Source organism: Tenrec ecaudatus, chromosome 5 (assembly GCF_050624435.1).
Source record: "Tenrec ecaudatus isolate mTenEca1 chromosome 5, mTenEca1.hap1, whole genome shotgun sequence".
In the NCBI taxonomy this organism is placed as follows: Eukaryota; Metazoa; Chordata; class Mammalia; order Afrosoricida; family Tenrecidae; genus Tenrec; species Tenrec ecaudatus.
Genome location: NC_134534.1, coordinates 129,787,574 through 129,808,485, shown reverse-complemented (window position 1 = coordinate 129,808,485; position 20,912 = coordinate 129,787,574). Strand labels below are relative to the sequence as shown.

The 20,912-nt window shown below is 43.6% G+C and overlaps 1 protein-coding gene across 4 annotated transcripts in view; it reads right to left on the bottom strand.

The window, feature by feature from the left end:
* Positions 1 to 19,403, bottom strand: part of FOXP1 (forkhead box P1) — a 730,731-nt gene extending 711,328 nt beyond the window's left edge. For 2 of the 4 annotated variants that reach the window (XM_075549895.1, XM_075549899.1), the window contains exons 1-2: positions 19,344 to 19,403; positions 17,342 to 17,487 (exon numbers count right to left, since the gene is read on the bottom strand). The gene's annotated coding sequence lies outside the window, so the exon portion shown is untranslated. The remainder of the gene's footprint in view (positions 1 to 17,341; positions 17,488 to 19,343) is intronic. The other 2 variants (XM_075549893.1, XM_075549894.1) reach the window with 1 other exon arrangement.
* Positions 19,404 to 20,912: the final 1,509 nt, after the last annotated feature.

The following is a 20,912-nucleotide window of genomic DNA, read 5'->3' as shown; positions in this document are numbered from 1 at the left end:
TTGTTTATTTTTTAATGTTTAATTATTTTTCTCTTGTGACAACCTACGTGAAATACCCCCGGGACCCACATGGCCCACCCCCTGCTGCAGCCCCACCGACTGGGAAAGAGCCACTATGAACTCCTGAATCACTTGGCCATCCACAGATAGCTGAAATGATCAGCCAAACATGTGTCTACTGTGTTATATTAACGGCAAACTGATAATTCAGTTCACACAAAGAAAAAAACATAATGACCATTTGCTCAAACTAATGATCAACACACATAGTCAGAAAACCATTCTTAAGAATAACAGGACTTGAGTAAAACTAAGAAGGGATTCCAAAGAACGGTATTTAGGCTCCTTCAACAGTAAAGCTGCAGATGAAACCAAGGACAAACATTACCAGAAAATATAGACAAAATAATTTAAAAATTAAACTCCGGATAAAATAGCAAGTAGAAACCCAGAGGATTAATACTAAGACTTCAGAAATACGGAATGCATTCAACGAATATAATAGTGAATATAAATGAGTCAATGGAATACTAAAAAATGAGCCTGAAAACAAAATTTTCAGTAACACTCTGCTAAACAAACATTTTCAACAAAACAACTACAACAAAAATTCAAAGACAGCCTACAAATTATGTAAAGCATCTTCCAGAGGAATGACTTACATGTGATGAGAATTCCATAATAGGAAGAAACAACTTAAAGGTCAAATAAGACTAGTAACAAATGAAAGTTAGGACAAGTATATGGAGTAAAACTTCCCTAACATCATGAAAGACAAGATGATATGTATTCCAGAAGCTGAATGAATTCCACACAGGATAGATACCAAAATAAAATCACCAATACATATCATAATCAACCTTTTCAAAACCAAAGGCAAGGAAAGAATCTTAAGGTCAACTACGGGGGAAAAAAGTTTTCTACACAGAAGAACCACCCCTCTCCCAAGATGAAATTCTGACTTCTCAGCAGAAATCTTGCACATCAGAAGACAATGAGGTGATATATATAAATGCAAGTTTTAAAAAAGCCAACCAAGGATAATATCAAAACCAAACCAAACCAAACTCACTGCCATCGAGTCGATGCTCACTCATGCAGACCTCCCTATGGGTTTCTGAGACTGTAACTCTTTACCAGAGCAGAATATCCAGACTTGTTGCCTTAGAGCTACTGGTGGTTTCAAACTGCTGACCATGCAGATCGCAGCCAAACTCTTTAACTACTATACTACCAGAGCTCCTCCTCTACCGAGAATCATAAGCCTAGGAAAACTGTCCCTCAATATGATGATAAACATAAGACATTCCCAGATAAACAGAAACTAAAAGAATTTGTAAAACCAACACCACTCTTACAAGAAATATTAAGGAGAGTTCTTCAGATAGAAAACCAACAGTAGACAACAACCTGAAATTAACATATATGCCAACACTACCCAAAAGTCCACCTAGCTGTAGAAGTATTCAATGTAAAACAAATAAGCAAGACCCAAAATAGGAAAACAGATATATCAATTTTTAAGAAGTCAATTACAAAGTAAATAGAGGGAAATGTGCAGTTACAGAACTTTCAAGTCAAGTAGATTTTAAGACAGATCAGACCATTTTAAAATTGGGAAGAAATGAATAAGTTACAGGGTAACCTAAAAAATGAATATGTCTCATCAAAATAAAAGAGGAAAATCGTAAGTATTTTGTAACGCTAAAAAAAATAACGATGAAAAAGTGACAAGAAAACTAATGAACAAAATTAAGACAGCACATAAAATTATGGGAATAAAGAAACCAGCAATACCACACATAGCAAAATGACAGAAATAAATTCTTGCTTTTCAATAATTATACTGGTTGCAAATGGAGTAGAGACATGCCTTTCAGGAGACAGAGTAGAATGATGAATAAGAAAACAGGACCAATCAATATTAGACAGTTTAGATACAGACATAAATAGAGCAAAAATCAAAGGATTGAAAAAATATATATCAAGCTAATAGCAATAAAGAAAACAGGCATGATAATAGTAAAGTCTGATAAAGTAAGAGTTTCAGGCAAAATCCAGCATGAAGAGCATTATAAAGTGATAAAAAGGATTTCTTTAACAAGAGGATATAACCACAATAAATATCTACGTACCTAATGAAAGAGCTTCAAAATATTTTAATCAAATCTTACCGAATTTGTGAAAAAAGACAACTCTATAATAAAAGTAGGAGACAGGAATATATCACTTTCACTGAAAGTGAGAACTAGAAAAAAATCAGAAAAGGCACAGATCGAAGAAACAAAATTCATAAACATGATCACACATACAGGAAACACCCAATAATGTACATTATTTTCCAGTGCACATGGAACATTCTCCAGAAAAGAATATATGTTAGTTAGAAAGGAAGCCTCAATAAATTCGAAAATGTCAAGACAAAAAACATCTCACAGCACAGCATTATAAAATTAGAAAACAATAGGAAGATTGGGAGGGCGGGAGTATCAACTATATGGAAATTAAATAACACCCTGGATAAAACTATTCAAGTGATAGAAGAAATGCAAAATGAAATTTAGAAATTCCTTGATTCAAACAAGTATGAAAACAGCATGCCAAAATCCTTGGCATACAGCAAAAGAAGTGCTCTGAAGGCATTGTATAGCGACAAATGCACATCTCAAAAGGGAGAAAGAATCAAAAGCAGTATCTTAACATAATATCTCCAACAATTAGAAAAATAGCAGCAAAGCATACCTATAGTTACCAGAAGAAAAGAAATAATAAAGATTGGAGCAGAGATACCTGAACTAAAAAACGGAATTTAGAAAGGGTCACTAGACAAGATAGTTCTTTGAAAGGTTCAACAAATATCAATAAATCAATGTTGAATCTAACAAAGGCAAAGAAGATACAAATAACATGAGGTAGTTAGTTTATTGTGCTGACGTGGCCGATAAACACACGTGGGGTTAATTGAACAGCAGAGGGATAAATGGCTTCGCAGTTTGAGTTCTCGGGTCTCTTGCTTTGGGATGGTCAGGCCGGGGTGCAGCTGCCTTATCCAGTTCAGCTAGCAAGGCTCACTTCCTGCAAGACATCCCTGAGGAGAAGCCACACAGACCTACCCCGATGCAGCCCTGGGTGCTGGAGCACCCGTGTGGAGACCCCTGCCAGCGCTGAGACGCTTACACGCTCACAGATTCAGCTTTCCTCCTGAAGTCAGCATCACTGTGGGTGTTTTGTGAGATGGAGGAGAACTTTGTGGATTGGTGTTGGACATATGGGTTAATGGGCTAATGTTGGATTTGTGGGCTTGGGCAGCGCTGTGTTGGGATTTTTTTTTTAATGTGCACTTAACCTTTATATAAAACTTTCTCTTATATATGAATTTTTGTGGATTTGTTTCTCTAAAGTACTCAGACTAACACGTAACACAAAAGAAATAAAATTAATAAAAAAACTATACACAACACATAATGAAATACAACATATCTACACAATATACACACAATAAAAAACTGAAATAAATAACAAAATGCTATGAAGAATTGTATTCCAAAATAATTGGAAAACGTAGACGTACACAAATTTCCAGAAATATAATGCCCTACCTAAAACACAGACTGAAGCAAAAACCAGAACAGACCTGTAATAAAAGAAGAAATTGATCAGGTCATTAAGAAAACTCCTAACTACAAAAGTTCAGACCCAGAGAGCCTCAATGATTAATTCTATCAAACATTCAGAAAAAGCTGGTACCAATTTTATTCAAACTAGTCCAGGGTATAAAAAGGGATGAAAACTCCCAAATTCATTTTATGAAGCATGAATTACCCCAATACCAAAACCAGGTAGAGGGATCACTACAAAAGGAAATTATAGATTAACGTTCCTCATGAACACATATTCAAAATCTTTCAAGAAAACCTAGTGTGGTAGTTACATAATCTGCTGTCAACTTGTGGAGGGGTGGAGTCTAGCCTGTCAATCAGATTGCAGCTTGATGACCTCATTTAGAGGCGTCAAGGAGATAAATAGCCCACTGGAGGTGGGACACACACTCACTCCCTGTGAGACATTCCTGTTGATAAGACAGATGGTGCTAAGCTGGGGGAGCCATGTGGAGTCCACTGCCAGCACTGAGTTGACTCTACTGCCACTGGATCTATGAGACTTTCCACCCACTGGCCTGTGATCTTCCTGCATTCAGCATCATTGTATGTGTTGTGTGAGTCTGAAGAGGAATTTATAGACTGGTATCAGACATATGGGCTAATACAGACATATGGACTTCACCTGGATTGGGCTGGGCTGTTTCTCAATATACAATTGCTCTTTAATATAAATCTCTTTCTTATACACATATGGGCATCTATGAATTTGTTTCTCTAGTCAACCCAGACTAAAACACCTAGTCAACAGAATTCTGCAATCAATCAAGGGGAGGAAAATATCACGACCAAGGAGGATTCATAACAGGTATTCAAGGATGGTTCAACATTAAAATGATAAGACAAGAAAAGCAGTGATTGTGAATCTAAGCAAGATAAAGTCTCACACAGCTTTATTCTCTTAATCATTATAATTGAAATAGGTCCTAAACAGAGTGAGAAAAACGTGTGGTGTAGAATTGCAAAAACTACTAAAAAGATTATGCTCAGTGGTCAGAGAGAGGTGGAACCCCCAGGATTATGGACCTTGATCATTCTTCAAGTCTGGAACTACACTCTCCCTTATATTGAATAATCAACCACATAAGGGAAGTGTTTTTTCAGGGCAGTGTTTACTAAAGAAAAACATACAGTGTTAGGAAAGGAAACAGGAAACACCTACAAAAAGTGGGATAAGTGATGGGACATTGAAGGAATTGCACTGGATGAGTTGAAACAAAATATGTATATATTGGTAAATATAAAACAGATGAGCTGATACCAAGGGCTCAAGTAGAAAGCAAATCTTTTGAGAATGATGATGGCAACAGATGCACAAATGTGCTTGACACAATGGATGGATGGATGGATGGATGGATGGATGGATGGATGGATGGATGGATGGATGGATGGATGGATGGGATGGATGATAAGAACTGCACGAGCCTCCCCCTCCAATAAAATGATTTTTAAAAAAAGGTCTCCTCTATAAATCTTTACCTACCGTAATTCACAATCAAAAGTTAGAAGTAAAAAAAAAAAGACTGGAAAGAAAGAAAAGACCAAAATGAATTTAAAAAGTGATGGTGGTGGTGATAGATAGAACTGGTTGGATTATGGTGAGAAATAATAGCTTTACATTTTAATTTTTGCTTAGGAAAGGTTTCTGTGATTTTATAATAGTACTTGTTCACTTACCCATTTTATTGAGGGAAATACCTTCCTACTACATCAAGTTGACTCCCACTCCCAGTGACTTTACACGGCAGAGGACAACTGGGTTCCTCCTGCTGACTCACGATACCACCTGGGCTCTTGGGAGGAACAAAGCTGGGTCTAGTCCCAGTAGGCCTATCATTTTCTAAAAACTGCATCCCTTCTCTGAGCGACAGTCCCTTCATTTACAAATGTATGGATTGCATCAGACCACTGCTGAGGTCCTCTGCATCTCTGACAGGTCACAACTTTCTGGCACACAACCATGGGGTCAGGGCAGCACAAAAGTTGTCCTTTCCTGTTCTAAAATGAAACTTTTGTGGTCACTTGGCATGACCACTCTATACCATTTTCCGAGATACAGGTATAGGTCATGGTTAAAGATAACTTACAACTCTGGCATTTAGGGAAAAAAAATACTTTTAAACATTCCTCCTAAGTTTCTCTCCAACTCAAGGGCTGAAGACAGTTCTAAAAAGGGCCATGCAAGTTCAATGGAAATCGTTCTACCCTCTAAGTCTCCAGCCAGCTCTTTCCCACTTCAGGCATGGTCAGACTTCTTGGGATTTTCCCACTCTGAGAGAGAAGCTGCTTGGCAAGGCAATAGCTATGACCACCCATGATCTGAATTCCGCACAGGTGTGTGAAAATACAGAAGGATCCAGCATAATTAAGAGTATTAAGCAATCATCTCATCCCAAGGAGGCAGTTGAAAAGAATTTTGGGGATAAATTCCACAGCCTTTCACCAAGATGAAATCTTGGCTTTGGGCACACATAAAAATGAACCTGGCCTGATCTGAGCTTCCCATGAACATCTGCCAGATCACACAATTTGACCCAATTGGCCTGCCTTACCACGGAAAAGGCCCCTGCGGGGACAGTGGATAGTACTGTTGGTGCGCGCCAATGTGCATTGGCAGGTCAGTGGAGAGTGCAATGGTACTATCTGGCTGGACAAATAAAGGTGAGAGGTTTTGTTTTCCAGAGAATCATTTTTACAGCGCAATTAAAAATACTAACACCGTGACCTTCAGTCCATCTCAATCTCTCTTTCTTTACACCCTATGGAACATAGTTAATGATTCTTTTATCTTCTTGCTTGTCACTTGGTGCTGCAGAATTGTAGTAGAACAATTGCTGAGCTCTATCCAAGGAAAATGTCTTTCACAAAGAACTGTGTTAGACGCCATGCGCTTCTACCTAGGAGTTTTCTGAATGTCTGCTACCGGTGACGGGCTAATTTGGGCAAAAAAAGAAGGAAGGATTGCGCAACGTGAAGAACGCAGTCAATGTACAGGCAGAAATGGACAGAAGGTTGTATGTATTGTGATGTGGATATATCACTATCATTTTTTTAAAAAACCAAAATAGGAACTCCTTCACAATAAAGATGTGTCAAGGATTTCCCACAACATTTCAGAAACTAAGAACAAAAGAATGCTAAATTACAAGTATGAATATCCCTTGAACCAGACCATAGATAACTTTATTTGATATGAGAAAGTCAATTGTTTTTTAAGTTGTAATATCATAGGGAACATATCCCAGCCTTAAGCAATAAAAAAATATTTTTAAAAGCATCTTCCAAATATTCTTCCCTTTGTTTTATTTTTCTCCATTCTTCAGGGAAACAATATCTATATCTTTAGGCTCATCTTGTTTAACATCTAAATTCATTTATGCTACTGATTGAGAACCTGGTATTTCTAATGCAACAGTACAAATAATCAATGGTCTAGAAGGTTTAAAAAGAGAAAAGTTTTCCACCCTTCTCTGGCTGGTCAGGATAAACATTTTCTAGATGGCCTGAGTCAGTTACCCAGGCTAACACAAATGCTTTTTATCTCTCCTCTTAAATCACAAAAGATTATCATTTTAGTCAGCAATGAGCAGGACCAAATTGAAACTCTGTACATCAGAATTAAGTATGTTCTATCTGCTCTGAGTGAACAGTGTATTATTTATCACTAATATTTAATGACAAAAAAACTGATAACTTTCTCCGATTATCCCAGTGATTTCATCTAGTCGCGCACCATCGATTCCTTTGGCCATTAGCATAATCACAGAGCATCAACTCTGGCTCAGGCAGCAAGTTTGATAACAGAACTGAAGGTAGACATGCACTACTTTAAAAACATGTTCTGATTTCCATCGAAGTATATCTTTATTTATATGGCTGTCTCACCATAAAAATGCCAGTGCTTTAAAATATGTAGAAATAACCTTCTACACTACAGAACAAGGTGCTATATCAGAACAAGGATGCAGAAGTATAAAGCGCCCGTTAATTAAACATCACCTTTTAACTCGCTTACCCTGCATGTGTAACTCTTAAATTCTACACCAAGTCACTAAATAGGAATAAGGAAATGGCTAGACTCCTTCAAATGAATGTTGTTCCTGTTTTTGGTTTGGTTTTGTTCTTTAATATGAGGGGTGTGTGTGTGTGTGTGTGTGTGTGTGTGTGTGTGTGTGTGTGTGTAATCAAATCTTTGGGTAAATGTTTGATTCTAAAGGAATTTCCACCCACCAAAAAAAAAAAAAAAGAAAGAAAAGAAAATGAACAAATTGTGATGTTCAAGTCAGGACTGGTGGCTTCATTTTAACCGTAAATTGTTTTCAAATTGAATGTGTTGCAAATGTGGCTGGGTTTTACGTTTACACAGGGAAAACTTGTCCTGAATTAATATTCAGCACGCCAAAAGGTCCACATGGCAAAATGAATGAACCACAGCTACATGCAAAAACATGGATGCAGTTTGCCAATTCTACTGAGTACCCCCCTCCCCACAAGCACCTCAACCAAGAATACATACAAATGGGATATCACCAATATAAACCTTGACCACAAAAAAGTCTGTGATTTGGAAATATAAGCATGCATGCTAACAATATATAAAGAACCTCAGGCGATGGCGATGCTATGGAGAAGCACAGGGGGGAAGCTGCGGGCTGTGCCGGGCGGGCCGGTGACCGTGCACATCAGCGATGTGCTCGATCTTAGGAGACACACCGGTGCTCAGTGAATTATTCTTTGTTTCCTTCTCGTGTCCTAGGAAGTTCACAGTACACATTTTGAGACAGGAACACACGGTTTTAAGATAAATGGCTTTATAAATAGCTACCAAAAATAATAATAAAATAAAATAAATAGCTACATTTTTTCCCTCAAAAACTGTTCTCAACGATCAAAGTGCCTAAGGTCAATGCATCGTATTGAATTCAACACCAAAGATGCCAATGACAAACATAAAAAATTAAACTCTAACAACTGTGCATTCCAGTGTAAAATGTTTCCCTGATAGTTAAAGCATTCTCTCACTGCAACACTCTGCTAAGCGAATTCATCTTGGACACAAAACATTGCTCTCGACAATTCGTGAAAGTGACCCTCTGGCTTCCAATCAGACACAAACGGTAACAAATGCAAAAACGAGAGTCCTCTGTGGGCGCCTTTTTCATTCTGAGCCCATGCGAACACGTGGACAAGGAAGCAGCAGCGAGCAGCATAGCTTGTGTGTGCTTACGGAACAAAAGAGCATCAGAGAAAGGTGAATTTTTGCCAGGTGAGGCATTTTTCTCCCCCTCTGCCCCATCTCCATCCAAGAAGACTTAAGCTGTGCACCGTAGTTGGTTGCCACGAGGAGAGCAAGACAAAAGGGTGAGGTGCCCCCAGTCAATGGCAAAGAGGTCGACTTGCTTCTACAAGTATAAGAATTTGTTGTAAGCTTACCAAAGTTATGGCTGTGTGCTTTCTGTCAACATGCATCACAAGGCAACAAAAGCCGTTATTTAGAAAATACGATGAGCACATTTAAGCTCATCTTAAACCCCAGAAAGCGTTCAAAACAGCATTCAAAACAGCAGATGTGCAACAACACGCTTGATGAAGTAAAAATCAGGTCTGAAAGATTCTGCATTTTCCCGCAAAAAGTATTTAGGTGTATGTGGTAGGCTCTGATGATGCACTCACGTAAAAGGTTCAACCAGTTCCTTCCAATAATTAAACACAGCAAACTTTTTATCCAAAAATGTCTATAATGCATCACTAGAAACGGTCGTTGACTCCCTAACGCTATCTGATAAGTATTTAACCTTCCTCAGTGAAATGATTCATATTCTTTCCACAAACAAGGCAGAAGTACTGAACATGACCAGGCTTTATCAAGCAATGGTACAGCTGCTACATATCCTCGACTTTTTCAATCGGTTCCATGGTTCATCTTTTATTAAAACCCTTTGATACAGTGGTAAAGATGCTCTAGTTTCAAAACTTGCCCCATCAGATTGTGTTTTCACTAAGTGCTGCGGGGTCTGAACAGAAATAAAAGGGCTTCGGACTTCAGGAATCACTCCAAATGCCACCTGAACTGAGAGCCAAAGCAATAGTGAAGCTCTAAACAGAAAAATAACTGCCAATATTTTTGGCATCTATTATTAAAATCAAGCCACACCCAAAGTCAAAATGGGATTTTGGTTTTTTTTTTTTAAATTAGGTGAAGGTATTTTGGACAAATAAATTGCTGGGCAACTTCAAAAGGCAAGTAACTAGCACAGACAAAAAATATATATGTCTGTACAATTTTTATTTAGATAGTTCTTTTGATCTCAGTGGTTAGATCCTTAGCTAAAGCCTTGAATATTTAAACACACCTCCTTGGCATTTTTTCTTCCTTTATCTCATAATCTTGTTGGGTGCATTCCTTTTAGGATTCTGCTTTTTTTATTTGTGTCACATCCTTAGCCCAGGCTATTCCCATCCAAATCCACGCAAGCCCCATCACATACAACTGCACAGAATTTCCCAAGATGCATAGAGAAAACAAAATACACGTGGCAGCAGGGTTAATCTAATGAGTAAACACTTCAGACTTTAAAATTAAGATGGAATAACAGAGGGAACAAATTCAGAAAGCCATTTGACACTAATTGGTAGCTACATGATGACAATGCCCATTGGGAAACGTGGATGCAAGCAAGGCAGAATTTGAAAGGAAAGTGTCTGATGCCCAGTGAAAACTACCCGTGTTCCAGGCTGTTCCTGCCACTCTGTGGCACTGTGAGGCTCTTATTCTGCCTTTGCTTCCCCCGGAAGCTCAAGTGTCTCTTTTTGCTTGGTATCTGAATAAGGAGTTCGTGTCCACAAGGTCTAAGCAGAACCTAAAGGTGAAAGCCCTTCATCGGACTCCCTCAGACTTGAGTCCAGTTATCCCACTTAGGTAGGGATCACCTGGGGAGCTTTTTAAAGTACAGACATTGACTCCACCCCAGAGAAAGCACTTCCAGGAATGGTGCAATTACACCAGTGCTGTTTGACATGTTACATGTATGGACACAAACATGGGAACAGTAGGGACTCTGCTGGTGATTCTAATACTAGTTTATGAAGGGCCACCTGTCTCCATTCTGAGAAACAGAAACACCAAATACATTACAAGTAACACAGGATGGGTAAAAAAAAACACACAAGGTAAAACAGAAGAAAGCGAAGTAAAGCAAAATCCCAATGAAAATACAGACTTTATTTCCAGAATCTCTAGCAGCATAAACCTCCAGGTCCTTGCACCTCTGTTTAGTTTGCATCAGAATTACCTGGGAAAGTTTGCTAAAAATGCAGACTTCAATGTCAGTTATCAAAAATTCTGTTCAGGAATCTGTGTTCTAATGAGACACCCTGCACACACCTCACCCCCACACACGAAGTTGTGGATGCAGATAATCGAGGGATCTCACTTTGAAACACTCTGAAGTAGGAACATATGCAGCCTCCTGCATCATCCATCAGCAGCCCCCTCATTCTCTGAGTTCATCTGGTCCCAGGAGAAACTGCCATACCTCTGCTCAGGCATCTCCTGAGAAATGAGGGCCAGGCAGGAGAAATCAAAACGCACACATGAGCCTTCCTGAAGGACTGCAGCCACGATGAGGAGAGCACCAAGAGTACCCTGAAAATTCCAAGAGGGAGCACAGCTGGGAGCCTTGGAGGAGTCAACTCAAAGGATGTGCTTCAAAAGACTCCCCTCCCCCAACTCACAAATGGTGAGCAGTGAACAGAGGTTGCTGGTCTCCCAAAAATCACATTCAGCCCAACTGCAAAGCTAGGCGGAGACAAAGAGTCCTCAGGAATTGAGGTTTGGGGTGTGATGCCAGACACCTTATCTATGGCCCCAGGAAAGAAAATTGATCATAGAATATGCTAAAAGCGGGTAATAGACAGGTGACCAGAAATCACTATGTGTCTAAAGCTAAAAATTCAAGAGAAAAAGCTTTATCCCAGTCTGTCAATCTACTCTATTGAAAAGAAACCCAATAATGCCACATTCAGATCCATTCTTTTTTCTATCAATAACCTGTCCCATGCCATGCTAGCCTCTGGTTATCTCCAAACTATTGAAAGCACATGGCATAACACGAGTCTTCCATCAAATCATTACTCCCCTGCCTTAGCAGTGTGTCTCAATCAACTGCAGTTTGAGGGCACCACCCGACCACAGCACAGCTCCAAGAGACAGAGAAGGGCCTAATGCAGACGTGTGGAACACAATTCTGCAAATACTCATAGTCTTGAAAAAATAATAAATAAAAACACGGTTTGCCTCAAAGTGCGACCTAGAAAGGAAGTTCAATTAGCTTTGCATGGGCTTTGCTGGGACGCTACCACAGGCAGCGACATATGCAAATATTTCGTGATATCAGTTCCATCTGAGTAGACCTGTCAAGATATTTACAGGGCTTGACAGTATTTCTGTTTTTAATTAAATTTTTGCTCAGACACTTTAATGTAATTTAAATAGATTATTAGTTGTCAGGATCTAATATAAATTTTGTTTATGATTTAGTTACTTTAAGTAACTAAATTCTTTAGATTGAAGAAACTAATTTAACCTCATGACTGAGCAGCTTTAAGCATCAAGTAAAAAGCTTCCAACTGCCCTGTGCACCCTACGAATAATCTTAAATTACTCTATCATTGCAATTTCAAGGCACTGGAAGAAGAGAGCCCTTTGTATGTTTTATTTTTATTTTTGCACAAAACAGCATGGGAGGGCTCATGACGTAAAAGCCCATTTACACCTGTTCAGGTACTAAGTTCTTTCTTTCAAGTGGCTGCTTCTCTCGTGGCTGACTGAGTAGGAAATGTTTTTCTCACTTGAAAGTCCTGTAAAATAACTACCAAACAAACACCTGTTGTGCCCAAGGCAGGCCAGCTATTAAAAACAGGCGTCAGGGGATTTCAAAAGAAAAGCCAGCCTTGCAGAGCCATCTACCAGCCAGCCAGCCAGCCAGCCTCCGTCCACAGTAGATGGTAAGAGCAGGGGAAAGCAGTGTGAAGAAAGGGATATGGGGCTTCTGGGAGAACTTTCTCGTGAATGGGAGCTGGCTTTTAAAGAAGACTTGGGGGCGGGGGCGGGGGCGGGGGGGGGGATGCTCTCTCACCAACTGACTGCAATTAATAAGAATAATTTACTAAAGACACAAAGAACACTGTCTTAATTGTCTTTCCCGATTGACATGCACTTTACTCCACTGTACTTCCTCTTGACAGAGGAGCCGCTTGGAGGCCATGGCTGCAAGGACGGGATCTAAGGGCTACAAAACCGAAGCACTTCTTGGAATCCAATGTTTCTTACAAGTCAAATCTGCTTAATTCCCACTAACCCGCATTGTCGCGTACAGCACTGCCTGTCCCTGGGAACAGCAGCTGCCAGGCAGAGGTTAGCTCAAATTGGACCAGGTTGGCCTCTGTTCAGGAACTCGCCTCATCTCATCGCCTGCTGCCGCTTCTAGATTTTGGCACCTCTACGCTTAATTCATCCAAGTACCATGTAAGAGAAACTGGTTTTAAAATCTGTGTTACGAAGGCTCCTTGGAGAGCAAACTGGCCTGATGTGGCCTGCGGACCCATGCATGGAGCGATGAGAAAGATGGGTTGGAAAATACAAGAGAACAACGGCAAATTCACTTGATTCACAAGCCTAGCATTACATCACCTGGCTATGCTATGTGGCATATCATAAACCACCTCCCCCAGAAAAAAAATTACCAGCAAATAGCAAAAGTACTCGTATATGTTGGCTCACATATAAAGTTCACCTGTCTATTCAACAGAGGCCGCACAGCAGGTTATTCTCATTAGGGAAAGGAAAGGAAAAAAAAAAGTGGGGGTGGGGTAGAACCTACCTAAGACCTTGATACACTGTATGTATGTATGTGTGTATATATATATATGTGTGTGTGTGTATATATATATATATATATATATAGAGAGAGAGAGAGAGAGAGAGAGAGAGAGACAGAGAGAAAGAGAAAGACCAATACTGCTGGCTTGGCAAAAACGGCACTGACTCTTGAGTGAATCGCCTAACAGGGCGAGGAAGGGAAGGAAAGTGCACTTAGCACAAATGATTTTTTTTTTCTTAAATCAGAAATGCCACCTGTGCAAATCTACATACACATATGCTCTGGAAACCCTTTTTCGGCCAAAGACAAGAAGCTCAAGCTCAAAGCCTTGAAGTTGCAATTAAATTGTAGTAATTTAAGATTATCAGGAGAGCAAAGGGCAGTGAGACTGGGAGCTCTTGGGAGGGCTTCCCTCCCCACTTAATGCCCTTCAGTCAGGGGTTAAATGAGTTTCTTTAATGTAAGTACCTTAAAGTAACTGAATCATAAACAAAATTTATACTGTTTTCTGACAGCCTGCAATCTATTTAAATTTTATTAACGTGTGCCTAAAATTATTTTTAAAAGACAGAACTCTTGCTATGCCCCGTAAATATCCCTGGCACACCCACTGAAGTGAAATCAGTAGTAGGCTCACCTAAGACTGTCTAGATACACATCCTTTTTTGGGGGGGGTTGGGGGAGTGCGAATCTGACAAGATAACGTTTCAAAATTGAGTTTGAGCCTCAAGTAAAACATAAAAACCAAATAATCTTGGCTGCAAAGAGGAAGCTGGGTTCAAAAGCCGTTGTCACATCTGCTATCTTCTCCTTTCTCTGTCTGAATTCTGGCATGGGTATAAATACATTCTGTAAGGAAATATCACTATTCTTCTCTTAATTCAAACCACGGCGGAAAATAGGCATAACCTTCCACAGAACCCGAGAAAGCAAGCTTACAGGGTCTGGTCTATAGTCTTATGAGAAACAAGAAAAAACTTAGTGACAGAAAGCCACGCCTGGGCTCAGTATTAACGCAGTTGACTTCTGCTATTGCTTATACAAATGATTTAACTAGAAAATAGTTATAGCTTTAAAAACCTTACATATCGCATCACATTGCCTAACAGCATCCATGTGCATGTTTAACTCATTGTTTAATTATACAATAAAGGGTCTCTAGTAAATGATACACTCTTTGAAACATATTGTGTATGATGGTGACGGAACTCTAACATATTTTTAATAAAGAACAATAAGCTTATATCCACACTTATTAGTTAAAAACAGTCTTTAAACGACAACTACTTTTAATCTTTTGTATGTGTTTAGTTGTCCTATTTCCTACTTTGTTCTATTTAATTGAAAATAGCATTTGAGACTCATTTACAGCTGAGGAGGGAAAAAGAGAGAGTGTTATACAGCTTATACTAGAGGATTTAAATATAAATACAAAATCTTACAGACATCTCCAGCAACACCAGCCCCTTAATTTGAGGCAGTTAATTTGAATAGTTGATGTTTCTTTCATTATACTTTGATAAACCTGTGAAAACAAAATGCTTCAGTAATTAATGTTACTACTCCCTTTAAAAATGTAAAGCAGTTAACTTTCCCTCGACAACAAGCAAGGACAAGTTACAGAGAACTTGAAGAAAAGTAGCTAAAGTGGTCATGTTGAACGTCAATCTAAAAGGAGGGTTATGCTCCCCGCTCGACGTTTTAAAATCCCCTGAGTGGGTTGATATAAAATGTCACCCCCAGTGCTGGGTTTGGCTTTGTTTTTGTTTTTTTAAGACTCACAGATTTAAACCTTTACATACGAAACCCTAGCTTCTCTGCAAGGCAGAGCTTCTACACTCAATGTGAGAAAAAAATGTTATCTAACTCCAGTGTAGGAGTGTAACATTGGTAAAAAGAATTCTATTGCACTGTTCTGGATAGTAAGACAGTCGCCAGGCTACTTAATTAATATCCCTTAATGTATTGTCCTAATAAAGAGGGATGCATTTTAAGAAACAATAATAATAATAATACTGTGGTTTAGCACCCATAAGAAATCCGATGCTGCCTGGAGCGGGGTTGGCTATGTGCTCCAAGTTCGCCTGCTCTGACACAACAAAGATCACCATTTGCAATGGTCCATTTCTGCATAAGTGAACATACAGCCTGGCTGCAGGGTCGAGTAGTCCAGAGCTCTCCGTGCAGCACCTCCTGACAACCACCCAGCAGCAGTCCTGTTTGATCTCTCCAGCTTCTTTAATTTGGGTTGTCAAGGTTCAGCAGTTGGAGGCTGTTTACTTTTTTTAAAAAATGGGATCCCCCCCTCCTCAATCCTCTCTCATACAATGACTAATCCAAAGTCTAAAGGGGGGGTGGGTGGGAGGGTGCAATTATTGGCACGATGTTAACCCTTTTTTTCATCTTTGCAATGAAATTTTAGCTGATACCTTTTGAATGGCAATTCCTCCAATGTCTTTCAATATTTTTAATGCTGTGTTTTTAATAAAGATAGAAAGGGGGAAATATTTTCCAAATTTTTCAAACTATGAACCCAATTTTCTTTTCCTGCACTCAAGGAGATGGGTAGTTCCAATTTGTGAATCAAAACTCCAGTAGAATTCCAGAAAAGCCTTGATATCATCCCCCCAGAAACTAAAATTAGCAGGAACCCTTGCTTCTGTTATGCAGATGACCCCTGCAGAGGAAACCCCATTCACTTTTCAAATTCTTGTGGGGACATCTCCAACACCCCCAGCCCTCTCACCCCCAAACTGACTCTAACATAGGGAGCCCAGGGAAGAGGTGTGCAAGGTCAAAATTTTGCAAAGATTTTCAAATATGCTTTCAGTAGTAGAAATAGGCTTAAATCGCCTTGAGGTTTTCTCAACTCAGCTACTGTGTTAAGCCCTAAATCCTCAAACATATGGACAACTAAAGGTAACTCGTAGGCGGTTTGGATGCACTGATTCTTTTCGGAGGGAATTCAAAATATCCCTCCATGATTCTGTTTTAAAAGGAGCCAGATAGACGCCTAGTGATTAAGCACTTTGCTGCTACCTAACAGGCGAGAAGTTCGAAACCACCAGCTGGTCGGTTTCCATAGAGATCACAGTCTTGGAAACACAGGGGGCAATTCTATGCTCTCCTATAGGGTCGCTATAAGTCGGGATCAACTGGACCACTGTGGGTTTCATTCTTGTTTAAAGAGCAGCAAAAAAAAAAAAGGCAGCGCTAACTTAAGAAAAATACCTGTGACAAGACATGCAGCAATCCCAGCCCCTGTTTAGATTAACTGCATTATTCTGTCCGAGCCTCACAAATGAGTGGGGAAGAGAAAGAAATAAGTTTCATCTGGGGTTTTCTGGTGGAGCAAAACGAAAATGAATTAGGACGAACGCGCAGACTGAGCCCAAACTAAATCAATACACTTTGTAATCAGCCCCGCAAGGGTATTTGAACACAATGACTTGGAAATAATAGTTATAAGGGAGAAGTGGGATTGGGGGGGGGGGGGCAGGGGGGTGGAGGATGTCACCACGTTTTATCGGACTACTTTCCACTCCAAACTAAACTTTGATCTTCAGATTTTCTGATTCAGTTAAGGAAAAAATAATTAAAAGGAGAGAGTCCAGTGTTTCGAAGCAGCTACCGGCTCAAAGAAGGGCACATTCCTGACCCCGGCACCTTATCTTTGCGCTCGAAAAGCCCAAGCTGGCGCTTAGGATGGGAGATTTCCCGCGGTACCGCCCCAACTCCCCGGTGCCCCTAAGCCCCGCAACCCCGCGACCCCGCCCGAGGCCGCCGACCGCCTCGACTTACCCGCGGAGTCCGCGGAGAGAGTGGGAGCGCCGCCTTCACGCCCGCGGAGGAGGCGCGGGCAGCACCATGGTCCCCGACGCCGCGGCCGCTGCCCCTCGCCCGCTGGCTCCCGCCGAGCGCTCTCTTCTCTGGCAAAGTTTCGGGTTCTAAGGTCGACAAGAAACCGGAGCGACCCTCAGCAAGTGTTCCTTGTGCAGGTTGGGGGAATTTAGGGTGCGGGGTGAAGGAGTGGGGGGTACCACGGCGGGCAGAGGACTCGAAGGACTGGCGAGTGCGCTTGCAAAGAAGAGAGGGTGCAGCTCTGGGGACCCCGGAGAGGATCCAAAGGCTCCACACCTTCCCCGGATCCGGCTTACGAAGTTGCAACCACAAAAGGTGGGGGCGGGGGGCGGCGAAGGGGGAAGAGGAGGTGGGGGACGGATTCGACCACGGCCTCGAGGTTCAGAGTTACAACTGTTTATTTAGCCCTTATTCTCACGGGGGGCGGGCGCTGCGCGGAAATGGGGGGGGGGCGCGGCTGCAGACAGCGATTTCGGAGCAAACACTCGGGAGGGATGCGTGCGACTTTGTTTCTGGGCGCGGAGCTCCCCGGTGCCCGCGAGTGACACCGCGAGTCTCCGGGGACCGAGGTACAGCTCACAACAGGTGGGGAGGGGGGCTCGCCCAAGGCCAACGAGAAGGAAGCAAAGTTTCCAAGCGCGGTGGTGTCTGGGGAGCAGGGGGGTTCAAGGCGGGGGCGGGGGGAGAGGCGGAGGCGACTAATGACCGCGACCCCGCGGCAACTCCACGAATCCCGGCGGCTGCGCTGGCTGCCGCGGTCCCCACCGAGCGCACGCTGCCCCGACCAGCCTGCTCGGCGGGGTCGCCCGCAGAGGACGGCAATGGAGAACCCAGGACACGGGGAGGAGGCGGCGCGCGGGCAAAGGACCTGGAGCCTTCGGCAGCCAGGACAGGGCAGGAGGGACGAGCGACACGCGCGTCGCCAGACAGATCCCGGCTCAGGAACCCCCTCTCGCACACCCGTTTAAGAGACGCGTAAAAACAGAAAGTGTTCGGAAGGGGGGCTGGGGGGGCGCGGCGACACCCCGCGGTGCGTCCCACTCCCACCCGCGGGCTTGGCCACGTGTCGCGGGCGCCTCACGGGGAGACTGAGGCCAGCAGGGCCGAGCGCGCGCGAGGATGCGTGTGTGACTGAGGGGTGTACGGACGTGTGCCTCCGTGTGCCGTGAGCCGGGGTCCACGGTGAAGCGCCCCCGCCGCCACCTTCGGGGAGGCGAGACGGCTCGGACGCTGGGTGGCCCCAGGCATGGGGCCCGGGACGCGGGCGCCCTTCGTCAGTCGGCCGGGGCCCGCTGGGCAGCGCACGGAACGCCAAGGGGGCATACACCGCCGAGAGCGAGGAGAAAAAGTTTGTTCCGAGTCCAAACTTTCAGCTCCGGAGGTGCCCGGCGTGCGCCCCCCGTCCGTCCCGAAGCCGGCTCAGGATCCCCCCGCGCCCGCCCCGCGCCTCCGCGGCTGCTCGGACGCGGACGCTGGGCACCGAAGTTCCGACAGGCGGCCTCGGGTTATTTATTTCGCTCCCCTCGGCCACCGCGGATAGCGCAGGGGGGCGGCGGGGGGAGGCGTGCAAGATCCAAAGGGAGGGGATCCGGCCTCCGGGTCACCAACGCCGCCCCCGCCCCCCACCAATGACTTATGCAAATAGGCCTAAGGGTGCGGGCACAGCCGCCCCCTCCCGAGCACCGGCAAAGCCCCTACCCACCCGAGCCTGGGCCCGAGCCCGGGAGAGAGGCGGAGAGGGGCGGGGGAGGGGGGGAGGTGCACGTGGAGCCTGAGGTGAAAAGTAGTTTGGGGTTTTTTTTTTCTTTCTTTTCATTTTCTTTCTCTCTCTCTCTTTTTTTTCCTCTCTCCTGATGGTTGTTGTTGTTGTTTAAAGTGGCGGAAACAAGGCAGGCGGCGGCTTGGGAAAAAGTGGAGCAGAAATGGAAAAATACAAACTCACCCGCAGCAAATGGTCTCTCGGTGCAAACTAAGGTGTTTTCGGGCCTTTCCCCGCGCGCGCCCACTCCCGCCCGCGCGCGCACCCCCGCGCACACACTCACGCGCGCACACACGCACTCCCAGGCGAGGGCCGGGCCGCCGCGAGTACAGCGTGCAACCGCCACACAATAAATAACAATAGATTCCTCCGCTCGGGACTAGCTTCCCGGAGCCGAGCCAGCGCCAGCGGCGGCGGCGGCCGAGGCGCGGGCAGAGGCGGGCCGGGGGCGCCCCTCAACCGTCTCCCCGGCCTCCCGCCCGGGCCCCCTCTCCGCCTCACGGACTCCCCAGAGCCCCCTGAGCACCCCCAGAGTGCGAGCAGCTCCCGGGCCCACTCGGCCGTTCCTCCCTACACCCCCACTCCCCAGCCTCCCGGAACAAATAAATAAATAAGGCGCGCGAGAGGCCAACACGTCGCGGAGGGAGATGTTGTTATTTTTGCTGTTGTGCGTCCCTGACGTCACATCCACCTGCTGGGTAAACAACAAGGCTCGCTGGGGTGGGGGGGGCGGGGATAGAAATTGCCGAAGGGGGCCGGGGCCGGGGGCCGGAGGTGGGCTGGGGGTGCGAAGAGGCACGAGCTGGGGGAGAGTAACAGTGGGTGGGAGTGAGGGGCGCCAGGGCTGGATGGAATGGGAAGAGGGAGGTAGAGCCCCGCAGAGCAGAGGGAGGGAACGCCGGAGCAGTCCCAGGCAAAAGAGATCTGGCAGGAAAACCTGGAAAATTAGGGGCACCGTGGGGGGAGGGGAGCTTCTCCGAAGATGGGAGCTGGGTGGGGGGCTCTTTCAAACGCCGGGATAAGGAGAGAGGGGAGCATTAACAACTGGGGACGGAGCTGGGAAAGCGATGTCTTATTTACTTGTTTTCTGTGCTAAAAATACAGAAGGAAGGAGAGAGCACAGGCAAGAATGTGAGTTTCCTCCAGTTAAAAGTGAAAGTGTTTTTGCCATCAGTGACAGTTGAAGGAGGGGGAGGGGGTGTTTCCAGCCCCCTTTCTCCACTCCCAACCTCCCTCGGTCTCTCATTCTTTCTGCACTTTGTCCAATGAAAGGAGGCGAGTTCGGGAGGTGAAAGTTCAACAGAAGGACAAACCCCAGTTTGCAAAGAAACAGAAACCCGCCAGCGAGGGTTTTTCCCCCCCCAGATCTCTGAATCAGGACGAGCTTTCCCCCTTCCCTGTCAACGTCACTGCAGGAATGTGTAGTTGGGTCCAGCTTAGGAGAACGTGGCTGGGTTTTTTGCCACTGTTACTCTTAAGCAAAACGCCTGGGCTCTAGTAAGTCAATCAGTTCTTCAATACAGATTATCTGCTCACTCAGAGCAGTCCTGTGCAAAAAGCTTTGTCCAAGTATTTGAAAGAGTGAGATTTCTTTTAAAATCTTTTGACTATTTTAAGTTTCACTGAATTTAGACATTTGAAGGAGTAAATTACGAGCCTGAATGAACTATATGGAATTTTTTAAAGGCAAAAAAAAAAAAATAACTGCCGTAGTATTCCTTTCAGTTTTATAAACCCAAATAAAGACAGAAG